The sequence below is a fragment of the Pelophylax lessonae genome, assembly GCF_965119305.1.
Source record: "Pelophylax lessonae genome assembly, chromosome: 9".
In the NCBI taxonomy this organism is placed as follows: Eukaryota; Metazoa; Chordata; class Amphibia; order Anura; family Ranidae; genus Pelophylax; species Pelophylax lessonae.
In genome coordinates this window covers 247,510,337-247,535,536 of record NC_138776.1, presented here as the reverse complement: position 1 = coordinate 247,535,536, position 25,200 = coordinate 247,510,337, and the positions used below count along the sequence as shown (strand labels likewise).

General features: G+C 42.8%; 2 protein-coding genes and 1 long non-coding RNA gene across 5 annotated transcripts in view; 2 read left to right on the top strand and 1 right to left on the bottom strand.

Moving 5' to 3' along the window:
• LOC309564357 (uncharacterized protein) overlaps nucleotides 1-25,200 on the top strand; it is a 1,447,080-nt gene that overhangs the window by 876,371 nt on the left and 545,509 nt on the right. The gene's annotated exons all lie outside the window — the stretch shown is intronic.
• The window catches only part of LOC309562846 (uncharacterized protein), a 359,272-nt gene that overhangs the window by 38,482 nt on the left and 295,590 nt on the right, over nucleotides 1-25,200 (bottom strand). The gene's annotated exons all lie outside the window — the stretch shown is intronic.
• Nucleotides 1-25,200, top strand: part of LOC309563017 — a 350,229-nt gene that overhangs the window by 38,077 nt on the left and 286,952 nt on the right. For both annotated transcript variants that reach the window (XR_014225670.1, XR_014225671.1), the window contains one exon: nucleotides 2,963-3,047. This is a non-coding gene — a long non-coding RNA (uncharacterized lncRNA). The remainder of the gene's footprint in view (nucleotides 1-2,962; nucleotides 3,048-25,200) is intronic.

Sequence of the window (25,200 nt, the reverse complement as noted above, 5' to 3'; positions counted from 1 at the left end):
GATATTTCTCTTTGTCTTCGGATCTTTCTGATCCCGTCTTGTCTTCTCTTCCTCTTTCACTTTCCCTTCTTCTTTACCTTTTCATTTCTCTTGCAGTGCATTGAGAGCGGGATGTCGCATTTCACAGTTTGGTTCGCTAGAATGCGGGTGGGGGTCGGGGTCTGTTTCCCCCAGGGGGCGCAGTGTGTTCCCGTAAGGGGCGCCCGGGGGGGGCCCGGACTGCCCACTCCTCTGTGTATTGAAGAGAGCGATCAGTACCTGCTCTAACTTGATTCGACTGCCTATGTTTTCATTGTTTTGTTTTTCCGACTCCTGCTGTTAACAATATTTGCTTGTGTATATTACATGTTTGATGTGCCATTTGTTTCATGCTACTTTCAATTTCCATGGTTGAGCCAACTTGGCTCGTTATGCACTGTTGTACCTTTTCTGAAAACTCAATAAAAATTATTGAACATTTTTTCTTTTTTTTGTAAGAAATAAAAACCCAGAGGTGATTAAATACCACCAAAAGAAAGCTCTATTTGTGTGAAAAAAATGATAAACATTTCATAAGGGTACAGTGTAGCATGACCGCGCAATTGTCATTCAAAGTGTGAGAGCACTGAAAGCTGAAAATTGGCCTGGGCAGGAAGGGGGTGAAAGTGCACTGTAGGCAAGTGGTTAAACTGTAAAAATGCTCTAACTCTGCTAAAAGCTTAAAAACGCTGAAAAATGCTACTGCGAAAACTCTGCAAAACTCACTCTACAACTATAACTTTCTACAGCTAATGCTACTGGCATTTTTATAACGTCCAGTGTGCATGAGGCCTAAAATGCTTTGGCCATACACTGCTGGACTTTATCCTTGAAAAAGCCTTCCATTGATGAAAAGGGTAAGAGTGGAGTCGTTGGAAATTCTGAAGAATCATTTGATATACTTCCCAAATTCCACAAGCTATGTGCCAGAAAGAAACATCAGAATCGTCGCTGTCGTCACTTTCCGTACCTGATGACTAATTTTCCCACAAATCGCTATCGCTCAGTACTTCAAGTAACTCAGTTTTTCGCTGTTGCTGTTTTCCAGTTCGTCTAAAAGCACTTTTGCGCAAAAAGAGCGCTTTTTGGACGCCATGGTCATTCTCCATTTTGCAGGCACAGAGAACTGGAAAAGCACAGGCAGGGCACTGGAAAAGTCACCAGGTGAAATCCTGTGGTGAAATGGCATGATACAGTGTTAGGATCACAAATTTGTATCATGTCATTTAGTGTATTTGCATTTTTAAATTTGCCGCCAGTTCCACCCCCCCTGTGTCGCAATGCTCGCAGGGAAGGGAATTGGAAGGCAAGTGCTGGCATCTGCCAAGCACAGAGTGGGGAGAGAGTGTGAGGATGCCTGCAGGATGGCAGGGAGGACGGCGGGGGATCGCAGGGAAGGTGAGTGTGATTCTGGGGTAATCCCGAGTGTGGCTCGGGGTTACCACTTTTGGTACTGAAAATTAACCCCGAGCGACGCTCAGGAATATCGCTAGGGAGGTTAAATAAATTTGTGATTTTATCTGTATCACTAAATTTCTTCTATGCTTCCTGGAAAACATATCGAGATGAGACTATTGAGAAGCAGCTGGGTCCTAGTAAGAGAGTTTTAGGCTGTTTGTGCCAATCCGGAAAAATAGAGGCATCTGGAAATGGTGAGTGGCTGTCCAATTTGTGGTGCAGGGAATCACTGATATCAGGAGCATGGGCATCTGCAGAACTTTCTTCAGGGCAGGGCATCATTTTAAGGTCACCCCTTTTCACCCCATAAATCCCCCTTTAGAACAGGCCAGGCCAGGGTCCCCCATAGATCCCCTTTAGAGCAGGGTGGGTCCCCATAGATCCCCCTTTAGAGTAGGCAAGGGTCTCCCATAGATACACCTTTAGCGCAGGGTCCCCATAGATTCCCCTCTTAGAGCAGGCCAGGAAATTTCTATAAACATATTTCCTGGTCAGAAGAAGCACTGGGGACTTCTTGTTTTTTTGTGGAAACATTGTTACTTTTGTGTGTGGAACTACTCTGTGAAGAACTCAAGGAGTGTTATTTTGTAACATTTTTGTTTTACTTTTCTTCTTTTTTTAACACTGTATTAGTTTGTTTGGTTATTGTTTCACACATTAGGTGAAGCGTGTGAGATTTATATTGTACTGTTTCATTTTTTTTTTTTATTTCTACATTTTGACACTGTTTTTTCTGCACTATCATTGTTTTATAAGTGCGTTGATTTTTACCTTTGCATTGCCCATGTTGATAGAATTGGTATTAGCGTTGTATTTAGGGTTCAGCTGTATTTAGGGTTTAGCTGTAGTTTTTTTTTTATATTTAGGAGTTTTTTTTTTTTTTAATACAATAGCTGGCCGTTATTGGATTTTCACATTGCTTAAATAAATGACCAATTATACATGAGACCATTTTATTTTTTATTAGACATCTGTTGTGCATTTAGCTAATTGACATTCAACATCAGATGATTTTCAATTCAAGATTAAACGATTGCTGGTGCAATACGAAATGGGGTAAACCCAGGTGGGACTCTGATCATTCTCGAGGATCCGTCTTCATCTGCATCTCTCTTAAGAGAAGACGCTGGTGCGACACGTAATGGGGAAAGCCCAGCTATGCTTCTGATCATTCTCGAGGATTCGACTTCATCATCTCTCTTAAGAGAAGACGCTGGTGCAATACGAAATGGTGTAAACCCAGGTGGAACTCTGATCATTCTTGAGGATCCGTCTTCATCAGTATCTCTCTTAAGAGAAGACGCTGGTGCGACACGTAATGGGGAAAGCCCATATATGCCTGTATAATCTCTCTTAAGAGAAGACGCTGGTGCAATACGAAATGGGGTAAACCCAGGTGGAACTCTGATCATTCTTGAGGATCCGTCTTCATTAGTATCTCTCTTAAGAGAAGACGCTGGTGCGACACGTAATGGAGTAAAACCAGGTGGGCGTCTGATCATTCTTGAGGATCCGTCTTCATCAGCATCTCTCCTGAGAGAAGACACATTTATGTTAAATACAACAACATTGTTTATTATGCAAAAGCTGTATTTCACTGGGAACAAAAATGTGTATTTTTTAGGACACATTGACTCCTAGTCTATGACCACAACATGTTAAATGAATACCACACAGCCACAAACTTGAACCCCTTTCTGAATAGCCAGCAGGAGCATTCTGATGTGTTTTTTCTTATAGGACAGCCCTTTCTCATCAGTACATGGACACAGTTAAAGTTCCGCTCCCCCCTCCAAAAATTAAAAGTCAGCGCCTACACATACTGTAGCTGCTGACTTTTAATATTAGGACACTTACCCGTTCCTAGAGTCCAGCGATGTGGGCAATACAGCCTATGATTCCATCGGCTGTCGGGTGCTGCTGCCGCCATTGCCGGTAAGGGAACCCGGCAGTGAAGCCTTGTGGCTTCATGGGCGGGTCCCTACTGCGCATGCGCGAAGCTTGCTGCGCATTCCTAGTGGCTCGGCGGCGGGGGAAGGAGGAGGGGGCCAAACTTCCGAGAGGCGGCACAGCGGCGCCGTGTCCCGGAAGTGGGGAAGGGTACCTGTCAAAAACAGGTACCCACCCCCCCCTCCCCCCTGAAAGGTGCCAAATGTGGCACCGAAGTGGGGGAAAAAGCAAATGGGTGGAACTCCGCTTTAATTGCATGACGGGTGCTAATAGTTTTATTAGTATTTGGTATATGTAGGATTGAGACTATTAGGCCTCATGCACACGGGACATTTTTACAGCTGCTGTTTTCTGGCTTCAGTCATTTTTTTCTGCAGACAGTAAACTCCTCAGCCAGAACTAGTGGGTTTTAGGAGGAGTTTTTAACCAGTTCCTGCCCGCGCTATAGCCAAAAGACGGCTACATTGCGGGCTCTAATTTCCGGGAGGCTGTCTTTAAACAGCTTTTTAAGGAGTTTTTCAGCTGTAAAAATGCTCTAACTCTGATAAAAGCTTAAAAACGCTGAAAAATGCTACTGCAAAAACTCTGCAAAACTCTCTACAGCTACAACTTTCTACAGCTAATGCTACTGGCATTTTTATAACGTCCAGTGTGCATGAGGCCTAAAAAGTTTGGGCCATACACTACTGGACTTTATCCTTGAAAAAGCCTTCCATTGATGAAAAGGGTAAGAATGGAGTCGTTGGAAATTCTTAAAAATCATTTGATATACTTCCCAATGACAGGAAGGGGACACAGTTAAAGTTGGCCATACACCAGTAGATTTAATTTGTTTAAAAAAATTCAGAAAAAGTGTTTGCTAGAGCATTCCATCCTCTGATTGTTGTGTCAGCTAATATTGTTCAAAAGCCCTTCAAATTTCTTTCTGACCAGCTATTTGAATGGAATCCCAGATGTATTAAAGAGGTTTCTTTTGTGCCTTAGAACATGCTCGTTACAATATGTGTGATTTTTGCCAATGGCTATAATTTTACTTATTAAAGCAAAATTTTCCATTCTGTTCCTTTTGAATTTTCATCATCATTGCACTCAATAAAATCATTGATTTGACCCCACTAACCAATAGGAAATCGAATAAACCTCCTAAAAAGGACAGTTTTCCTATCAAATTCTACCAGTCTATGGCCAGCTTAAAGTTTACCTTTGTGAACATGTTACACCTTCATTTTAACATGTTCAGCACCTGCCTGCTTTTTCCCCCGATTCCCCCCTGGGTGCTGATGAGCATTCTAGATAGTTCATAGCTTCCTGTCATTCAGTAACTGCCTGGCCTTATCGGAGCTATTAGCAGACAGCTATACTGACAGTCTACAAGAGCCTGACATTACACCCACAATCTGCTGATTGTGGGTGCAATGCTTTACAGGCTTCTAAAAAATATATATATATATATATATATATATATATATATATATATACATTGTTTTTAACCTGAAAGTTAAGTTGAACTTATCCTTTAAAAGGAAACATGTAGAGTGAATTCCAAGATATTCTTATCCTTACTCAGTTAGGAACTTTTTGTTAATCTGTTCCATTACAACTTCTAAAAACTTGCCATGCCTCTCACTAGATACCTCAGACAGTTTACTTTCCGAAAATCGGTCATTTGGGGGTCTTTGTACTGTCCTGGCATGTTACTGACTGAGAAATGAGACCATCAGTTAATCAGGGTTGTTCAAATTTCAAATATACAGTCAGGTCCATAAATATTGGGACATCGACACAATTCTAATCTTTTTGGCTCTATACACCACCACAATGGATTTGAAATGAAACAAACAAGATGTGCTTTAACTGCAGACTTTCATCTTTAATTTGAGGGTATTTATATCCAAATCAGGTGAACGGTGTAAGAATTACAACAGTTTGTATATGTGCCTCCCACTTTTTAAAGGAACCTATAGTAATGGGACAGATTAACAATCATAAATCAAACTTTCACTTTTTAATACTTGGTTGGAAATCATTTGCAGTCAATTACAGCCTGAATTCTGGAACGCATAGACATCACCAGACGCTGGGTTTCATCCCTGGTGATGCTCTGCCAGGCCTCTACTGCAACTGTCTTCAGTTCCTGCTTGTTCTTGGGGCATTTTCCCTACAGTTTTGTCTTAAGCAAGTGAAATGCATGCTCAATCGGATTCAGGTCAGGTGATTGACTTGGCCATTGCATAACATTTCACTTCTTTCCCTTAAAAAATTATTTGGTTGCTTTCGCAGTATGCTTCAGGTCATTGTCCATCTGCACTGTGAAGCGTCATCCAATGAGTTCTGAAGCATTTGGCTGAATATGAGCAAACAATATTGCCCGGAACACTTCAGAATTCATCCTGCTGCTTTTGTCAGCAGTCACATCATCAATAAATACAAGAGAACCAGTTCCATTGGCAGCCATACATGCCCATGCCATGACACTACCACCATGCTTCACTGATGAGGTGGTATGCTTTGGATCATGAGTAGTTCCTTTCCTTCTCCATACTCTTCTCTTCCCATAACTCTGGTACAAGTTGATCTTGGTCTCATCGGTCCATAGGATGTTGTTCCAGAACTGTGAAGGCTTTTTTAGATGTTGTTTGGCAAACTCTAATCTGGCCTTCCTGTTTTTGAGGCTCACCAATGGTTTACATCTTGTGGTGAACCCTCTGTATTCACTCTGGTGAAGTCTTCTCTTGATTGTTGACTTTGACACACATACACCTACATCCTGGAGAGTGTTCTTGATCTGGCCAACTCTTGTGAAGGGTGTTTTCTTCACCAGGGAAAGAATTCTTCGGTCATCCACCACAGTTGTTTTCCGTGGTCTTCCGGGTCTTTTGGTGTTGCTGAGCTCACCGATGCCTTCTTTGTTTTTAAGGATGTTCCAAACAGTTGATTTGGCCACACCTAATGTTTTTGCTATCTCTCTGATGGGTTTGTTTTGTTTTTCTGCCTAATGATGTCTTGCTTCACTGATAGTGACAGCTCTTTGGATCTCATATTGAGAGTTGACAGCAACAGATTCCCAATGCCAGTAGCACACTTGAAATGAACTCTGGACCTTTTATCTGCTCCTTTTAAATGGGACAATAAGGGAATAACACACACCTGGCCATGGAACAGCTGAGCAGCCAATTGTCCCATTACTTTTGGTCCCTTAAAAAGTGGGAGGCACATATACAAACTGTTGTAATTCCTACACCTTTCACCTGATTTGGATATAAATACCCTCAAATTAAAGCCAAAAGTCTGCAGTGAAAGCACATCTTGTTTGTTTCATTTCAAATCCATTATAGAGCCAAAAATATTAGAATTGTGATGATGTCCCAATATTTATGGACCTGACTGTATATTAATTGGTTTGCGCAAAGGTTTTAGTGTCTACAAATGATATCATATTTTTATGGAGATTTCATTTTTTTTTTTATTACTAGTAGTGGCGGAAACCAGCAATTTTCAGCAGGACTGCAACATTGCGGCAGACAAATCGGACATTTAACTGACACTTTTGATATTTTTTGGGTACCAGTGACCATAATACAGTGATCAGTGATAAAAAAAAGCACTGTCACTGCACTAATGACACTGGCAGGGAAGGGGTTAACATCAGGGGCAATTAAAGGACTAAGTGCTTACTAACTGTGGGGGGGTTGCACTGATTGGGGGAAGACAGAGACCCGGGTTCCTGCTTAGCAAGAACACAAGATCTTCATCGTGTCCCCTTGCAGAACGGCGATCTGCCTTGTTTACATAGGCAGATCGCCATTCTGCCATTCCCGGGGATGATCGCGGGTGGCCGGCGGACATCGGGTCCCGTTGATTGACATCCCAGGTAGCCAATCACCAGACGATGGCGCCATCTAATGGCTACTGAACGGAAGGACGTACAGGTATGTCGTTTCGCACAATAGCGCCACACTGCCGCAGTAAATACAGGGCGGCCGGTCGGCAAGTGGTTAAAGGGGAAACTAAGTCAAAAATGTATTTTGGTTTGATTGGAGCAGGGAATGATTAGAAACTCTGCTGAGATAAGTCACTGAGTCCATCCAAGTTTAATCCTGTGTTGAGCACTGATGAAGGAGGAGTGGTGTTGTCCATGAAACACAATGGCTATTTTTATGACCTATTTATCAATAATTCAGATATCCAGTTTGGGTCAGGTGCACCTTTCTGTATTTCTAGGATTAAAAACTGTCCTGTTTTATTACTGTTACAGTCAAAGTCATCCCCCTACTTTCTGTCCCAGTAATATAAATATGTTTTTATCCACTTCTGGACCGGAAGATTTTGGACATTACTACAGTAATCAGTGCTAACAATATGCACTGTTACTGTAATAATGACACTGGCAGGGAAGGGGTTAACCCAGGGGCGATCAAAGGGTTAAGTGTGAGCCTAGGGGGTGTTTTCTAACTGTTGGGGGGATGGGTTCATGGAATTAATACAGAGACCTGTGTTCCTAAATAGGAGGAACACAGGAGCTCTGCATTGATACCAGAGAGAACAACGGTCTGCTGTGTTTACAACTGCAGACCACTGTTCTCTCTTCACGGGGAGCGATCGCTGGTGCCCGGCAGCAATCGTGGCTGCCGGCCCCATGGATCAGCGTTCCCGCTGGCGAGTGGGCGCGGCCCCCAGGATCACCCCAGGTACGGCGATTCGCGGGAATCTACCGACCTGCCGCCATATAATGATAGCTGGTCAGCAAGTGGTTAAAATTTAAGTCATTGATGAGACCATTGTAACCTCTGTTACTGTTTCACTGGTACATTTTAAACCTAAACTCTAGACACATAAAAATACATATATTAATACCCCTCAATATGACCTGGTTTAAGCCTCTTACAGTCCCCGTACAGCAGAGCTCAGACCAGAAGAAGAAATACAAGGAACCTGTTGATAGGAGAGAGCTCTATGACAGAGAGATGAGCTGACCAGTCTGCTGCTTCTCCTTTCACTATCCAGTCACAGGCTGGGGGAGGGGCAAGATCTGCCCATAGTTAAGCTTTAAAAGTATAACATTTTATTTAAAAGAAAAAGTCTTATAGATACTTACTGTCTACAGAGAGATAAGGAGATGGTCCCAAGAAAGAAAAGGAGTAACAGGGATTCCTTCAAAGTGAACATCTTTGGGCCCTGTGGAAAATATGGATTCATAGAAAGAAAAAAAAGATATAATTAAAAATATAAGATGAATCTGGCCTTGATTCATGCGAAAGGCCATCCATAAAGATAAAATTAGACAGTTTGATAGAATCTGGCAACCATGGACTAAGCACTGCTTATAGAAAGATGACCCACACACCAGTAGTTGCTCTTAAGAAATCTTCACGTTTATTAAAAAACCACAGTACACAACTGCAGATAAGATCAGATGATGCGTTTAAGCCTATAAGGCCTTAGTCATAACTAGTTATGACTAAGGCTTTATAGGCTGAAACGTGTCAACTGATCTTATCTGCGGTTGTGTACTGTAGTTTTTTAATAAAGGTGAAGATTTTTTAAGAGCATCTACTGGTATGCCAATCATCTTTCTACAATATATATGCACTCTGTGAAACGGTTGTTGATCGGATACCCGTGAGCTCTTTCATCTTTCTGTTGTATGAGTAGTAGCACTGTTACTTCTGTTTGCATTAAGTGCTGTTTACCCCCGGACTCCAATGAAACGGTGCTTATGCCATGGTGACTTGTTTGTATTCATTAGTCGTTGGTCTCTGGCTATGGGTGTTCACTCTTCCCCTGGGGAATCTATTCTGGCTGTTCCCCGCTTATAGCAGGACCCTCTTTTTTTTCCCTTTCCTTTTCTCTTTGCTATAATTCTGATCTATTCTCCTAATTTATGATGATAGCCTATTTCAGACGTTTGGTGAACTATTAGCCTCCTTAACCACTTTACCACCGCCCACAGTAATATTACTGCGGCAAAGTGGCTCGTTATCGTCTGATGACATAGTACTACGTCGTCAGACACTCCCCCTTCTGGGAGGCGCTTGCGCGCCGCCGGAGGCTCGCTCCCACTGTTTTCATTCACAGCGGGAGTCGGGCCAGGGGAGGAGCAGCGGCGATCGCCGCTGCTCTGCCCCGATCGTCGGGGATCTAGTGTGGAGATCCGCCCGCCTGTGTAAACACAAGCGGGCGGATCTCCATAGTGACAGGGAGTGACAGATCGGACTGTTCAGCATGGACATCCGATCTGTCCATGACTCACTCAGTCCCCTCCCCCCCCACACGTCAGTAAGCACCAGGCATACATTAACCCCTCCCTCTCCAATAAAATTAACCCCTTCCCTGCCAGTGTCATTTTTACAGTAACAGTGCATATATATAGCACTGATTACTGCAGTAATGTCACTGGTACCCCCAAAAGTGTCAAAAATGTCAGTCAAGGGTCCGATCTGTCCGCCGCAATGTCGCAGTCCCGCAAAAAAAATCGCAGATCGCCGCCATTACGCGTTAAAAAAAAAACACCAAAAATGACAGAAATCTTTCCCTTTGTTAGTAAACGCAATAACTTTTGCGCAAACCAATCAAAATACGCTTATTGTGATTTTTTTTTACCAAACATAGGTAGCAGAAAACAAATTGGCCAAAAATTTTTTAAAAAATTGGTTTTTACATTTTTTTTGGGGGGAATTTCATATAAAAAATGTTAAAAATATTGTTATTTTTTCAAAATAAACGCTCTTTTTTTGTTTATAGCGCAAAAAGTAAAAATCGCACAGGTGATCAAATACCACCAAAAGAAAGCTCTGTTTGTGGGAAAAAAAGGACGTAAATTTTGTTTGGGTACGGCGTCGCACGACCGCGCAATTGTCAGTTAAAGTCGCACAGCGCCGAATCGCAAAAAGTGGCCTGGACGGAAGACAGCAAAATCCTCCGGTGGTAAAGTGGTTAATAAAGGCTGAGACTAGTCATAATAGGCTGTCGGTGCTAATACTGGTAAAAAAAAACTGGGATTTAGCTGGTTTCACTCTGTTCAATCCCTATAGCGTAGGCAATGTTTGCCCTAAAGCTGTGTTCCAGCTGGGGAAAAAAAAATTAAATCAGCAGCGACAAATACTGTAGCTGCTGACTTTTAGTATATAAACACCTGTCCAGGGAGCCCGCAATGTCAGCACCCCAGCTGATTTTCGAATCGGCTGCCTCCGCCATTCGTTCTAAGGGAAACAGGCAGTGATGCCTTTCGGCTTTCCTACTGCACATGCACGAAGTGGGCTGCATATTCTAATTGGCTCAGCAGCGGGTGAAGGAGGAGGGGGGGCGGAACTTCCGAGGGACGGCGCCACGGCGCTGTTTCCTGGAAGTGGGGAAGGGACCTGTCAAAAACAGGTACCCGTTCCCTCCTCCCTCCTGAAAGGTGTCAAATGTGTCACCGGAGGAGGGGGAGGAAGTAGATGAGCGGAATTTCCACTTTTGGGTGGAACTTCTCTGTAATATCAGTACCTGCTGCTACTGAATATATATATATACACAGTCTCTTGAGTTTGTTGTTTTTATATTTTTCCTCACAACCAACATGTCTGACACCTTGCAGGTGTACTTTGTAATGCACTACTTTTGTACATGTATCGGTACTAACCTTTTCATATTGATTGCCTTGTTATTTGTCTATCTATAAACTCAATAAACAAATTGAACCGGAAAATATGATTTAAAAATAACATGAGGCCCCCTAATGTTAGGCACACATAAAGTGGTTGCTCTAATACAATGAAAGGACCAATGCTTGCTCTAAATCACATGTGTCAAACACAAGGCCCAGGGACGAAATCCAGCCCTCCAGGCCATTTCATGTTGCCCTTGCAACCAAAGCATTTTTTTAGGTATTGCTCTCACCCTATTTTCCCTCTTCTGGGCGGAAGCGGAAGCATCCCGGCGTCCTTGTAGCTGATGTGATCGGTCCGAATGTGAGTTTATCTATGCTTGCATTTTTTCATTGATTGTATACTACGCCATTGGGGTCCTTTTGTCTATCTGCTTGAGCACCACAGATTTGGCACATCGGAGGGAGGCATCTCCCGGCGTGGCTCATCTCAGGCTGAAGGAACCCCGGACCCACAATCCCCTTCTCTGTGGCAATCCATCATACCCATTTGGCCCAGAAGAGGGAAAATAGGGTGAGAGCAATACCTAGTGGTTTCACTGGTATAGGCACCTTACTCACCATTACTTCACTTTTTTAAATCACCCATTCACGGATTTACTGCACTTTTAGGGTGTTTTTTATGTCTTTTATTGCCAGTGATATTATTTATTAAACAACGCTTTCACTACAATTGTATATCTGTACGTTTTTTCACTGGCACCGCGATACAGGTAATAAATATTTATGACACTTTGTGCACTTTTTCTTATTCAATGATTTTATCTATATGAGCAGTTATTAACAATTATTTATTTGCACTGTGCACTTTGTTTTCCAGGGGGTGCATGTCAATCCACCCCCTCACCAGTCTATTAGCACTTCACTAATCACTGAAAAATCATTATTTATTATTTTTTGTAGTGCTTACATAATTTTTTAGGGGACATTATCCTTTATATAAAAAAAACTGCTCAAACAGGTAGTGCCTAATACAGACTCTTCTTCCCTTTTCATATATTATTAAAGATGCCCTAAAACTTCTTTTTTTTTGAGGGGGGGGGGGAATTGCTGGGTGCAAGTAGCTGGTCTTGCCTAGGGTGCAAAATAGTCTAGCACCAGCCCTAATTTTGAGGGACTGTCCCTGATTTGGAACAAAGTCCCTCTGTCCCTCTTTCCTCATTTTGGTCTGATCTTTATATTTTTATATAAAATTCACTATTAATCTCCTTTAAAAATTGTTTGCAGTGCTAAACCTTTCTAAATTGCGTATTTGTACATTTCAAAAGCCAGTATAAAGGAATAGTAGTGGTAAAAAAAAAGCACTTGTGGGTTTAACTAATATTTTTTTGTGCAATTCTCCTTTACGGGGGTGTGACAGAGGTATGAGTCCTATGCCCTAGGATGGCATGCACTTTGTGGATAACAAGAGCCAATATGGTATAGCAAAAACCTTCCCAACCTTCTAATCTTCCACCTGGTGTAAGGTATTCAGAAACTCTTACCAGATATGGATATATCACAGATCAGGTTGGGGAATGATGTTATTCTCCAGGTTTTTCAGACAAGCGCTCCCTTAAGAAATTCTGCTCTGACTCCTTATGCTATGAAGAGAGCTCTCCATTCCCAGTGGACGCCTCATCAGGGGAAACGCGTAGGGTGGAGAAGCCTGCGCTGTCACTATCCGTGGTCTGCGCTGCAGAGCGACCACGATCTTTACAACACTCGCCTTTCAAAAATCAGCTCAATGTAAGTGCTCTACTTTTCAATAAAGCTTGTTTTAGAGGTAAAGCACTATTGCCTGCCTTTTGCTTTTCATATGAGGAACATTTCTGCGGTTGTGCACCGCGAGTGACCCAAGGAAGGAGCATATCTCTTCATAGCATAAGGTATCAGTGTACCAAGAGATATATCCCAAATGACAAAAGTCCCTGGGCATACACAATGCACATGGCAGTATCTCTCTCTCTCTATATATACAGTATCTCACAAAAGTGAGTACACCCCTCAAATTTTTGTAAATATTTTATTATATCTTTTCATGTGACAACACTGAAGAAATTACACTCTTTGCTACAATGTAAAGTAGTGAGTGTACAGCTTGAATAACAGTGTAAATTTGCTGTCCCCTCAAAATAATTCAACACAGAGGGGCGTGGCGACCGGAGAAGCGGATGGCGGCTTGCTAGCTTAGCTCTCTCCAGCCACAGAGAACCGAGCCATCTACAGTCCACCCAGTGGCATAAAACTCAGCAGGATCACGGCCCCAAGTCCCCTGACAGCAGCGGAGATGACCCGCAAGAGGAGAGAGACACCGAAGCTGGAGAAATTGGAAAGCATCACCAGCTCTCCCTCATGCAGCATTCTGCAAAATGGCGGCGGAGGCGGACCACTCCACAATGCACTGCAGACACCAGGGACAGACAGAGGGAACATGCTGAAGCCATCACAGCAGGTAGGAAATCCGGATAGCGAGTATTCCTCCGGATCATCCTCCCCAGACTCCCCATCCTTAAGTAGCCCTGCAAAAAACAGACCCAGAATCATCTCCCCAGCTAAGCAGAGCACTGGAGACATCAGGCTGAATATGACACAGCAGCACAGCACAAACCCTGCACATCCCCAAAGAGAACACAACTACACCTTCCCCACTGAAGAACGCGTGGTATCAGAATCAATGTTAAAAGACATGCTGCATTCTTTTAGATCCACATTACAGGCTGATATCATGGGATGGATGCAACAATACAGGCAGGAAGTGCACCATTTAGGAGACAGGGTCAACACTGTTGAAGCTTCACTCAGCAATCATACCCTGTCTTTCAACACAATGGTTGAAGCACACAACCAGCATTCTGATGAAATACAGTGGCTTGTGTCAATTTGTACCTCTCTTACTCCTGCCCTTAAAATCCCACAACTGACCTGAGGCACCACAAATTGACACAATATACTCTTGGGATGGTGGCAGAAAACTACTATTTCTTTCCAATATAAAGATCCAAAAACCTATCTGAAATACAGTGGCTTAAAGATAAAGTTGCTAATCTGGAAGATAGATCGAGGAGGAACAACATTATGTTGAGAGGTGTTCCAGAATCAGTACAGCCACATCAATTGGAGCAATATGCTGCGATCTTATTTTATACACTGATACCAACTCTGTCTGATTCTGACAAGATAATTGATAGAATCCACAGACTGCCCAAACCCGCCTTCCTAAGCCAGGAATTCCCCAGAGATGTCCTTTTAAGAGTGCACTTCTTTCACGTTAAAGAAAAGGTCATGTCAGCATTCAGACAAGCTCCCACTCCACCTCCAGAATTTCTGGAATCCAAATTCTACCAGATCTATCCAGACATACCCTCCAAAGGAGAAGGAACCTAGCGACAATCACAAAAGCGTTGAGGAATCACAAAATATTGCATAAGTGGAAACACCCAGCTACTCTTACCATTACTCATAATGGTTCCACTACTGCAATTTCCACTCTGGAAGAGGGTATTGCATTACTCCAAAGATGGGAAATTATTCCTCCAGATACAATCCCACAAAGCGGTACCCCAACCCCGCTATCCACAGATGTTCTAGGCCTATGGAGTGAAAAGTCTCCTTATGGCCCCTCATCTTCAAAGATTATCGGCCATGTTGGTCGAGCTCAGACCCGCTATGTGGTCTCTTTTTTACAAAGTTCTATTTTTTTATCCCCCTTCCCACACCCCAGTGTTGCTTCATGAACACAACCCAATGACTATGGAATTACAACCACCCCAATCTAATTCTGACAAGAACACCAGCCAAGAGGAAACGGAATGGCACCCCCTCTCATTTCAATTGAATCGCCTGACAACAAAACCCCCTTCTTTATACCACAATGCCAGTTAAAATAATTTCTATAAACGTTAACGGACTCAACCACCCAGCCAAACGATACGCGCTTTGGAGAGAAGCAAAAACATCCAACGCTGATATCATATTAGTACAGAAAACCCACTTCCAAACATCGAACTATCCTAAATGTTCCAACAAAAACTTTCCCTACATCTACCTGGCTACTTCCCCAACTAAGAAAAGAGGAATACTTGTCGCCATCAAAAACACTGTTGATTGGCAAGTCAAAGACACAGTAATTGATCTGAAAGGATGCTACATCATAATTACAGGAACTTTCAACAACATGCCGATAACTTTGGCGTCGATTTACACGCCCAACACACATCAGCTGCGCTTCCTAAAAAGAACCCTAAAAGTTATCTCGAGGATCAAGTATGGCGACCTCATGATCTGCAGTGACTTTAACCTGACAACCAATCCTGAATTAGACACTTCCTCTCCTCCCACCAAGAGGAAAATTTTGCTTCATGGTTTGTTTCACAAGGAGAACCTGTACGATGTCTGGAGATGTCTTCGTGCCTCTGAACGAGACTACACCTTTTATTCCTCCAGACATCGTACATACTCCAGATTAGACATGTTTGTATCTGATTGGCACCTACTGGGGAAGATCTAATCTGCGGTCATAAAAGATATAACTTGGTCAGATCACACAGTAGTGGAAGTGACCATATGTTAGCATATAAGGTTTGTATTTAATCAGCAACAAATACTATATGTCATTGTTGTGTGCCTATTACATTGTATGACCACTGGATGGCAGTGTTACATTTGTGAGTTCATGTTTTGTCTATGCCTCAAAGAGTAATAAAGAAGAGTTCCTGCTCAGAACAGGAAGCAGTGTTCTTAGTGAAACAACAGACTGTCTGCCTGTGAATTGTTTTAGCCCCAAAAGGTTATATCTAACAGGTTATGGGCCCAGGACATGTTACAGAAGCCCAGGATATAATACAGATTACCCCTGGATATAGCCAGATACAGTGAGCTAAAGCAAGTGAGTACAGGAGACAGCAACAGAAAGACAAACAGCAGAAATGGCTGCTGCCATCCCCTCAGCAAAGTTCTCCATTGCAAATCTGACAAATCAGAACTACCAATCTTGGAAATTCAAGATGAAAATGCTGCTTATAAGAGAAGGTACGTGGAAATGTATAAATGAATCAAGACCTGCACAGCCCGCAGAGGAGTGGTTAGACAGAGATCAGAAAGCACAGAGCACAATCTCCCTGTGCATAGATGATGATCAAATCATACATATATGTAACTGTCAGACTGCTAAAGACATGTGGGAAGAGTTACAGAAAGCACATGAAAGAGTTAATCTCAGCAATAAACTGTATTTAATCAAAAAGCTCTATCAGACTAAGCTACAGAAAGACCAGGACATGCAGGACTATATAAGACAGACCTTAGAGATGGTGGAGAGACTGAGACTGAGAGGGATTGGAGAAGAAATAAAAGATTTCCATGTTGCTGCACTGTTGTTAAGTGGACTTCCTGAAAGTTATGAGACACTTGTCACAGCACTAGATGCACGTCCAGATGATGATCTGACACTGGAATATGTTAAAGGCAAGCTTGTGGATGAATACAAGCGCAAAACTGAAAGCATGAGTAATGTGAGTGTGTGTTCAGAGACAGCTTTAAAGACAAAATTCAAAAATAAACACAGTAACGTGCAGCTAGAAAAGCGGGAATGCTTTGTGTGCAAGAAACCAGGACACCTAAAAGCAGATTGTAGAATCTGGAAAGCTAGAATGCAAAAACAAAGTGCATTGCAACAAGCTAAGAATGTCATAGAAACAAAGGAGTATGCATTCGGATCCAAAAATGGTGTGCAAGCATGGTGTGTGGACTCAGGTGCTACAAGTCACATGACAAATGACCGAAGTTTCTTCACTCAGCTTGATGAAAGCAAAACAGAAGGGATAACTACAGCTAATGGACAATTTATGAAATCAGTGGGAATAGGAGATGGCTTTCTATACTGTCCTATCTCTCCAGATATCACTAAAAAGATCCATATGAGGAATGTTCTGTATGTGCCAGATCTTGAAAGCAACCTTTTGTCAGTAAAGAAACTCACTAACCAAGGCAATGTAGTCACATTTCAGGGTGACAGTTGTATCATAACAAAAGGGGATTGCTTGCTTGCAAAGGCTAACATCATAGATGAACTCTATCAGCTGAACTGCAGTGAAATGGTTAAAATAGCCAAAGAGGATAAACATTCAAACTGCATCCACACTTGGCACAGACGATTGGGGCACAGAAATTCTGATACAATAAAGAAAATAGTTGAGAATAACTATGCAAGTGGTATTAAGATTAATCCATATGATCACATAATGATTTGTACCAGCTGTATTAAAGGAAAAATGGCAAGGACACCTTTTCCCAAGCAGACCAACAGCAAATCCCAAAAACCTCTGGACTTAATACATTCAGATCTTTGTGGTCCAATGAAAACTATGACTCCAGGAAAGAAAAAGTATTTCCTGACCTTCATTGATGATTACTCCAGGTATACCACAGTATTTCTACTTCACAATAAAGATGAAGTGCCAGAGAAATTAGAAGAGTATCTCGCTCAAGTAAATAATATTTTTGGCGGAATGCCCAGAGTACTACGAACAGATAATGGCTCAGAATATACAAGTGGTAAAACACAAGCCATTCTCAGGAAGCATGGAATTATGTTCCAGACAACAGTTCCATATAACCCAGAGCAAAATGGAGTTGCAGAGAGAATGAACCGCACACTGTGTGAAAGTGGGAGGAGCATGCTATTTGATGCTGATATGCCAACTACATACTGGGGAGAAGCTATCACAACTGCATGTTATCTTCAAAATCGTTTGCCGGGAAAAGCAACAACAAAAACTCCATATGAACTGTGGAACAAAAGGAAACCAGATTTAAGACACATCAGAATTTTTGGAAGTAAAGCCTATGTACACATTCCAAAAGAAAAACGTACAAAATGGGATGCATGTGCAAAAGAAGGTGTGCTTGTGGGGTACAGTGAATCTCAAAAAGGATACAGGATTTTACATCAAGACACGAACAAAGTAACAGTCAGCAGAAGTGTGATTATTGATGAAAGTTCTGTGTGCTCAAAGTTTGAACAACAGACTCAAACTTTTCAAACTGAGAAAGAATCAACATCAGTCACTCAAGAAAATAAGGAAAGTGATACAGAAATAGAAATAACTGCAGAAGAATCAAAACCTGAAACTGAACCAGAAATACCTTCAGTCAGAAAATCAACCAGAATCAATGAAGGTGTTCCAGCTGAACGTTTATCTTACATAGCTCGCAGAGCTGTTCAGACTGAACCAGGTTCATGGAAAGAGATGCAGAAACTGCCAATGCATGAGAAACAAGTATGGTATAAAGCCGCTGATGAAGAAATGACATCACTCAAAGATCTCCAGACATGGACACTTTCAGAGCTACCTCAAGGTAAACATGCCATAGGATGTAAATGGGTTTTTAAAACCAAATGTAACCCTGAAGGGAAAGTCTGTCGGTACAAGGCAAGGCTGGTTGCTAAAGGTTACTCACAGAAGTTCGGTGAGGACTATGATGCTACTTTTGCTCCAGTTGCTAAACAAAGTACTTTCAGAACACTAATGGCAGTGGCTGCCATGCGTACAATGATTGTGAAACATCACGATATTAAGACAGCTTTTCTTAATGGTGATATTGAAGAAGAAATTTACATGTCACAGCCAGAAGGATATTTAAAAAAGGGACAAGAGCATCTTGTCTGCAAGTTGAATAAATCTCTTCATGGCCTTAAACAATCAGCTCGAGCATGGAACCTGAAGATTAATCAAGTTCTACTAAATGAAGGATTTACAAGAAGCAAAGCTGATCCGTGCCTATATGCTAAACAAGTAGACACTGAGTGGATGTATCTGCTAATTTATGTAGATGACCTGATCATTGCTCACAAAAACGGCAATGAAATTGCAAAGTTAACAGGAGTACTCAACAAGCACTTTGAAACTAAAGACCTAGGTGAAGTGACATATTATCTTGGAATTGACATCCAGCGTGAGAAAGATGGAAGTTTCCTGTTGAATCAGAGTGCAAAAAATGAATCAATTCTTCAGCAATTCAATATGACAGAGGCGAAAGGAGCAAGCACACCTATGGATACAGTCTATCCAAAGTTAGAAGGAGAAGATGATCTTCTCGCATCCAATGAACAATACAGACAAGCAGTGGGGGCACTTCTCTATATTGCAACCACTACACGTCCAGACATTGCAGCCAGCATGTCTCTTCTTTGCAGGCGAGTTGATAAACCACGTCAAAGAGACTGGAATGCGATCAAAAGAGTTATGAGATATCTGAAACAGACAAAAGACTTAAATTTGAAACTATCAGCAAGTGGTGGTTTAAACCTCGTGGGATATGTGGACTCCGATTGGGCAGGTGATCACAGCACACGCAAATCCACAAGTGGTTACTTATTAAAATTAGGAGACAGTCCTATATCATGGTCCAGCAAGAAACAGATGTCAGTGGCATTGTCCTCTACAGAAGCTGAATACATATCTGCAGCTTATGCCAGTCAAGAAGTTGTGTGGTTACAGCAATTACTCAAGGATCTTGGAGAAGCAACATCAGAACCTACCGTCTTATTTGAGGACAATCAGGCTTGCATTAAGCTTGCAACAAGTGAGAAAATTAATGGAAGAACCAAGCACATCGATGTCAGACATCATTACATTCATGACTTAGTTGATCAGAAAGTGATTGTACTTGTGTATTGTGAGTCGGAAAAAATGATTGCTGATGCTTTGACAAAGCCACTAGCTAGAACCAGATTTGTGGATCTTAGATCAGAAATGGGATTGACATAGATAGTAGTTGTTGAGTGGGGGTGTTAGCATACAAGGTTTGTATTTAATCAGCAACAAATACTATATGTCATTGTTGTGTGCCTATTACATTGTATGACCACTGGATGGCAGTGTTACATTTGTGAGTTCATGTTTTGTCTATGCCTCAAAGAGTAATAAAGAAGAGTTCCTGCTCAGAACAGGAAGCAGTGTTCTTAGTGAAACAACAGACTGTCTGCCTGTGAATTGTTTTAGCCCCAAAAGGTTATATCTAACACCATAGATGAAGGAATCCCTAGGGGAGCCAATCCTGTATGGAGGTGTAACACTAGGAATCTACAATTGGACGATTGTAGGAAACATATCTCCCAGCATCTAACTGAATATTTCGATAAAAATGCCAATTCTGTATCAGACCCCTGGTGTACAGTATATGAGGAGCTCACAAAGCCTATATGAGAGGTATATGCATCCAACTAAATTCCAAAATTAAAAAGCAATATAACCTCAAATTGCCCCAGATTCTAGCCCAAATCCATGACCTCGAAACTAGAAATAAAATCAAACCAGACCCCAAAACCACCGACGCCCTCACCAACCTCAGAACAGAATTACGCTCTGCCCTAATGGAACAAAATGACATCCAATTCAGAAGACTCAAACTACACTGTTATGCTCACTTTAACAAAACTGGTAAGGCACTTGCAAATAGACTGAAAACCCGACAAACCAAATCACGAATCTCCTCACTCAGACAAGCTAGGACAAATGATAAAATCACACACCCCCAAGACATAGCAAACGAGTTTGCGGAATATTACCATTCACTATATAACTTGCATACAGACCCCACGACTTTCCAACCGTTAAACACAGATATAACTAATTTCTTAGACAATCTTAATCTACCCCGACTTACCAACTCACAACTTGAATCTCAAAATCAGCCCATATCAATTGATGAAATCAGGAAAATTATACTCTCACTACCTCAAGGAAAATCACCAGGCCCAGATGGTTTTCCTAGTGAATACTACAAATTATTTCACCATACTCTATCACCCTTTCTCCTTGAAACATTCAATAAAGCCATTAGAACATCCTCATTTCCTAAAGAGATGCTGGGAGCGTATGTGACCACAATCCCCAAACAAGGTAAAGATCCTCTACTACCAGAAAGCTATAGACCTATCTCCTTACTGAACACAGATCTAAAAATTTTCGCCAAGCTTCTTGCCAAACGTCTACAAAAAATGATTCCCTTATTAGTTCAACAAGACCAGCTAGGGTTTATCCCTGGTAGACAAACATCAGATGCCACCAGGAGAATTGTCAACATGGCTGAAAAACATTGAACGCCTTCTCTGCTGCTAACGTTGGATGCAGAGAAGGCGTTTGACAGGATTAACTGGAAATATATGACGTCAGTACTGAACAAATTTGGTTTAGAGGGTAACATCTACTCAGCCATCCTTTCACTTTATTCCCAACCCTCAGCCAGGGTCTACACCACCTTTATCCAAACCCTTTCAAATCTCAAATGGCACTAGACAGGGATGCCCCCTGTCCCCCACGATTTTTAATCTGGCTATTGAACCTCTAGCAGAAGCGATAAGAATGTCTCCCATTATTAAAGGTTTTAATATAGGAAACACTGACCATTGTATTACATTATTCACTGATGACATCATCTTAATGATGACTGATCCCGAAAGATCCCTGCCAGAAGCACATAATATTCTAACTAACTTTAGTAAAATCTCCTATTATAAAGTGAATAACTCCAAATCCCAAGTCCTTAACCTACATGTAACACACGATACCAAAATGCATTTACAACAAATTTGCCCCTTCTCATGGACGGAGGAAGAAATCTCCTACCTTGGCATTATAATCACCCCCCGCATTTCCAACCTTCTAAATGAAAACCTCAAATCCCTAAAACAAAAAAGAATGGTTGAAGTCTTACCTTGGATGAAGTGTCCATGATCGAGGCCTGGTTGTTCGGCAAGCTGTCCCCCAGAAGACGTGTGGAGTCTCCAGCAGTCCCCAGCTATTAGCGGGGAAGAGAAGAGCGATGGATTTGGTGTCCCGTGGAGTCCCTAGCAGTCCCCAGCTATTAGCGGAGTGGAGAAGGGCAATGGATTTGGTGCCATGTGGAGTCTCCAGCAATCCCCAGCTATTAGCGGGATGGAGAAGGGCGATGGATGCGTTGCCATGAAGAGCTTAAGCTTGGCCATTGGCAGGCAAAAAGGCAGTAGGGCCTAAAAGTCTTGCTATTAGCAGGTAGCCATAAATGCCCTGGGCCCATGCAGCAGCGTCTTCTGGATCCAGGCATGGTCATGGGGGATGCCGTGTGCGGTTATGTATACTTTTATTTTGCATATTTTATAGCAGTAGTTGTGTGTTTGTTTGTTTTTCTTCCCTGGCACTAGTGTCTTCCAGCCTATGGCGGCTGGAGCGCATTTGCGTTCTTACCCGCCACTCTATCTTCCGGCCTGGCGTCCTTGGGTTACTCGCATGCTGTGGGCAGTGGCAGTCCGTGCAGTTTCCACACTACAGATGTATCACTGCCCCCCCTTTGTGGCCAGCCCTCGTGTAGCGAGGATGAGAGGGTCTGTTTAACCCTTTCCTTTCCTCACTTGCCTGGGCACTCCTTTTGGGTTTTTAACCCTTTTCCTTTTTACACTATTTTGTTTTCTTTTTTAGGTTTTTAAGTCCTTCTGGGTCAGATTGGCAATACACGGTAGGAGATGATAAAGACCTCATTAGGTCACTACATCAACATTCTTCTTCTAGATTTAGTCATCTTTGGTCACCGTCAAGATCCAGCCTTCATAGCAGAAGCTCTGAATCCTTCTTTAGGCACCACATCCACAGCTATGTCAGCTGCTCCAAGGAAGAAGCCTGCTGGGGATGCAGGACTTAGGTCCCAGAGGGCAAGTCTCTGTGTTAGTCATACAAAGTCCAGGTAATTGGAAAAGGGGATGGTGATTTCCAGCAAATGGAATCTCTTGTGAGGCGCGTAGTGAAGAAAACCCTTAAAGAGTGGGGTACAAGCCACACACAAAGTCCACAGCTGTTCTCCCACTAGGGATGGCCAGGAAGAACTGGAACCGTCCTAACCAAGCCATCCATCTATGAAGACCTCATAAAGGGAGGCAGAGCGAGGTGAGTCCCTTTGCCCTTGTGACGCCTTGGTCAAGGCAATTATGGGGGCCTTTACATGAGGAGAACCTGTAGAGTCTCCTGCAAAGCAAGAGGAAGTTCTTTAAGCACCTCTAGAGAGAGTGTTCTAATTTCCCATTCCTAATGGAAATAAGAGACATAATTTTGGATGAGTGGAGCAAGGTCGCGAGATATACCTCCCTTCTGAGCAAGATGGTCAAGCTCTATCCATTCAAACATAAGGATGTGAAACATCTAAAGGCTGCCTCTCTAGTTGTTGAGGCCTTGATGAGGCAAGCAAGCATGTCGCTATTCCTTGGAAGATGTAGTGAATGGCCTGAAAGTTGGCCTGGGCGCTTGTGGCCATGTTTAAAGTGATGGAAACGTGGAAGGAGAATGTGGACGCAGTATTCAAGAGCATTTTAAGAAACTCGGTAGTTCAGGATCCAGAGCTGATGTTGATTTCCTTGGTGAGGCTCCAATTGACATCATCCGCATAGTGGCGTGGATTCTGCTCTAATCAGTTACGGCAAAGTGAGTGCTATGGCTGGGGCCTGGGCTTGCTGATCCAACCTTTAACAGGCCTAGTGTAAGATCCTTTTGAGGGAGCTTCATCTTTTGGCAAGCTGGACAGCACCGTAACCCAGGCCACAGTTGGCAAGTTGGGTCTTGCCTCAGGATCGGCGCCTGCTAGGCCGGAAGACGACACAGTCTAGAGGACAAAGTTCAGAGCGTGCAAGGGTCACACATTTTTACAGACCAGGTCTGGATTTTAGGAAGAGCTGGTAAAGAGGCCAGATATCCCCTCAGAAGTATGCTAAAAGCTTGACCTCTGGTATCCAAGAAGCTACTGAGTTTGAGCCTCAGACTATTGGAACGTCAAAGCGGTCTTTTCAAGACACGCATGGTCCTTCAGAAGTCCTCCTCATCTCGGATTTGTTTCCACAAATTTTGCCTCACTCTTAGGTAAAATTAAGCATATACTCTTGTATTACGTAAAGTCACTGGTGTCGCAAAGAGCTGCTGTGCAGTCCCAGGATGCAAGAGATTTCAGGGCATGTACTTGCCCCTCTTCATAGTCATGAAGAGGAGCGGCTTGCAGAGGCCGATTTTAGACCTTGCGCACCTAAACCAATTTTCATCAAAAGGAGAAGTTCAAGATGAAAACATTGTCCATGATTCATATGGGGTCCAGCCAGGTGACTGGCTCATTTCCATTAGACCTAAAGATGCTTACTTTCATGTGCCCATTGTAGAAGACTAACGCAAGTTCCTCCGGTTTGCTGTAGGTCAAGACCATCTCTAGCTTTCTTGTCTACCATTCGGACTTTCAACATCATCCTGTGTGTTTTAAGGAACTTTTTGGTTGTTAAGGTCCTTATCAAACCAAGGAGCATATGCCTGCATAGTTACTTGTATGTTCTTCTCCTACTGTCCCAAGACAGAGGGCAGCTGCTCCTCAAAATTCAGCTGGCGGCTGATTCTGGAAAAGAGACACCTAGAGCCCACTGTATCTCTTGTGTGCCTCGGGGCTCAGTTTGATATAAAAAAGAGGACCATTGCTTTGTCACTGGATCCTGATGTTCTGGAACAGAATATTCCTGGCCCTGTCTTCTTCCCACCTGCGTGCCTTTCAGCATCTAAAATGATCGACACTATGGTGTCTACAGATCCGATGGTCAAGTGGACCCTCCGGAAAACGCGGCCCCTCTGGAAGTTGTTTCTCCACCAGTGGGAGCCAGGAAGCAGAATTCAGGTCTTCTACATAACCTCAGTCATGAGAGTGAGTCCCCTGGTGTCTGCAATGGAGAAACTGGCTCATTTTGCCATTCCATTGCCCCATTTTCTGGTTCACAATCACATTCAATATCACCAATATGGGACCGGGGGGCTTGCTGCCTGCCGGGGATAGCTCAAGGCAGGCGGGGTTATACATTTTACAAAATTGTCTTGAACATTCTGAAACTACAGGCAGCTTTCTGCACCCTACAGGCCTTTCACCATATAACAAAGGGAGTGTCAGTGCTCTTAGGCTAGTCAACACTACAAAACCCTGAACAAAAGTTGTGGAGATGGTGGCAGTGATGCCTTATTGGCCAATTAGACCATGGTTCCCCCTACTAGCACTGTTCAGCTACCGGAACCCAGTGCCCCTTCTCATCAGGCCAGATCCTCTGTCACTGGGTGCATTTCTACATCCATGTCCAGCACTGTTACGTCTGATGGTCTGGT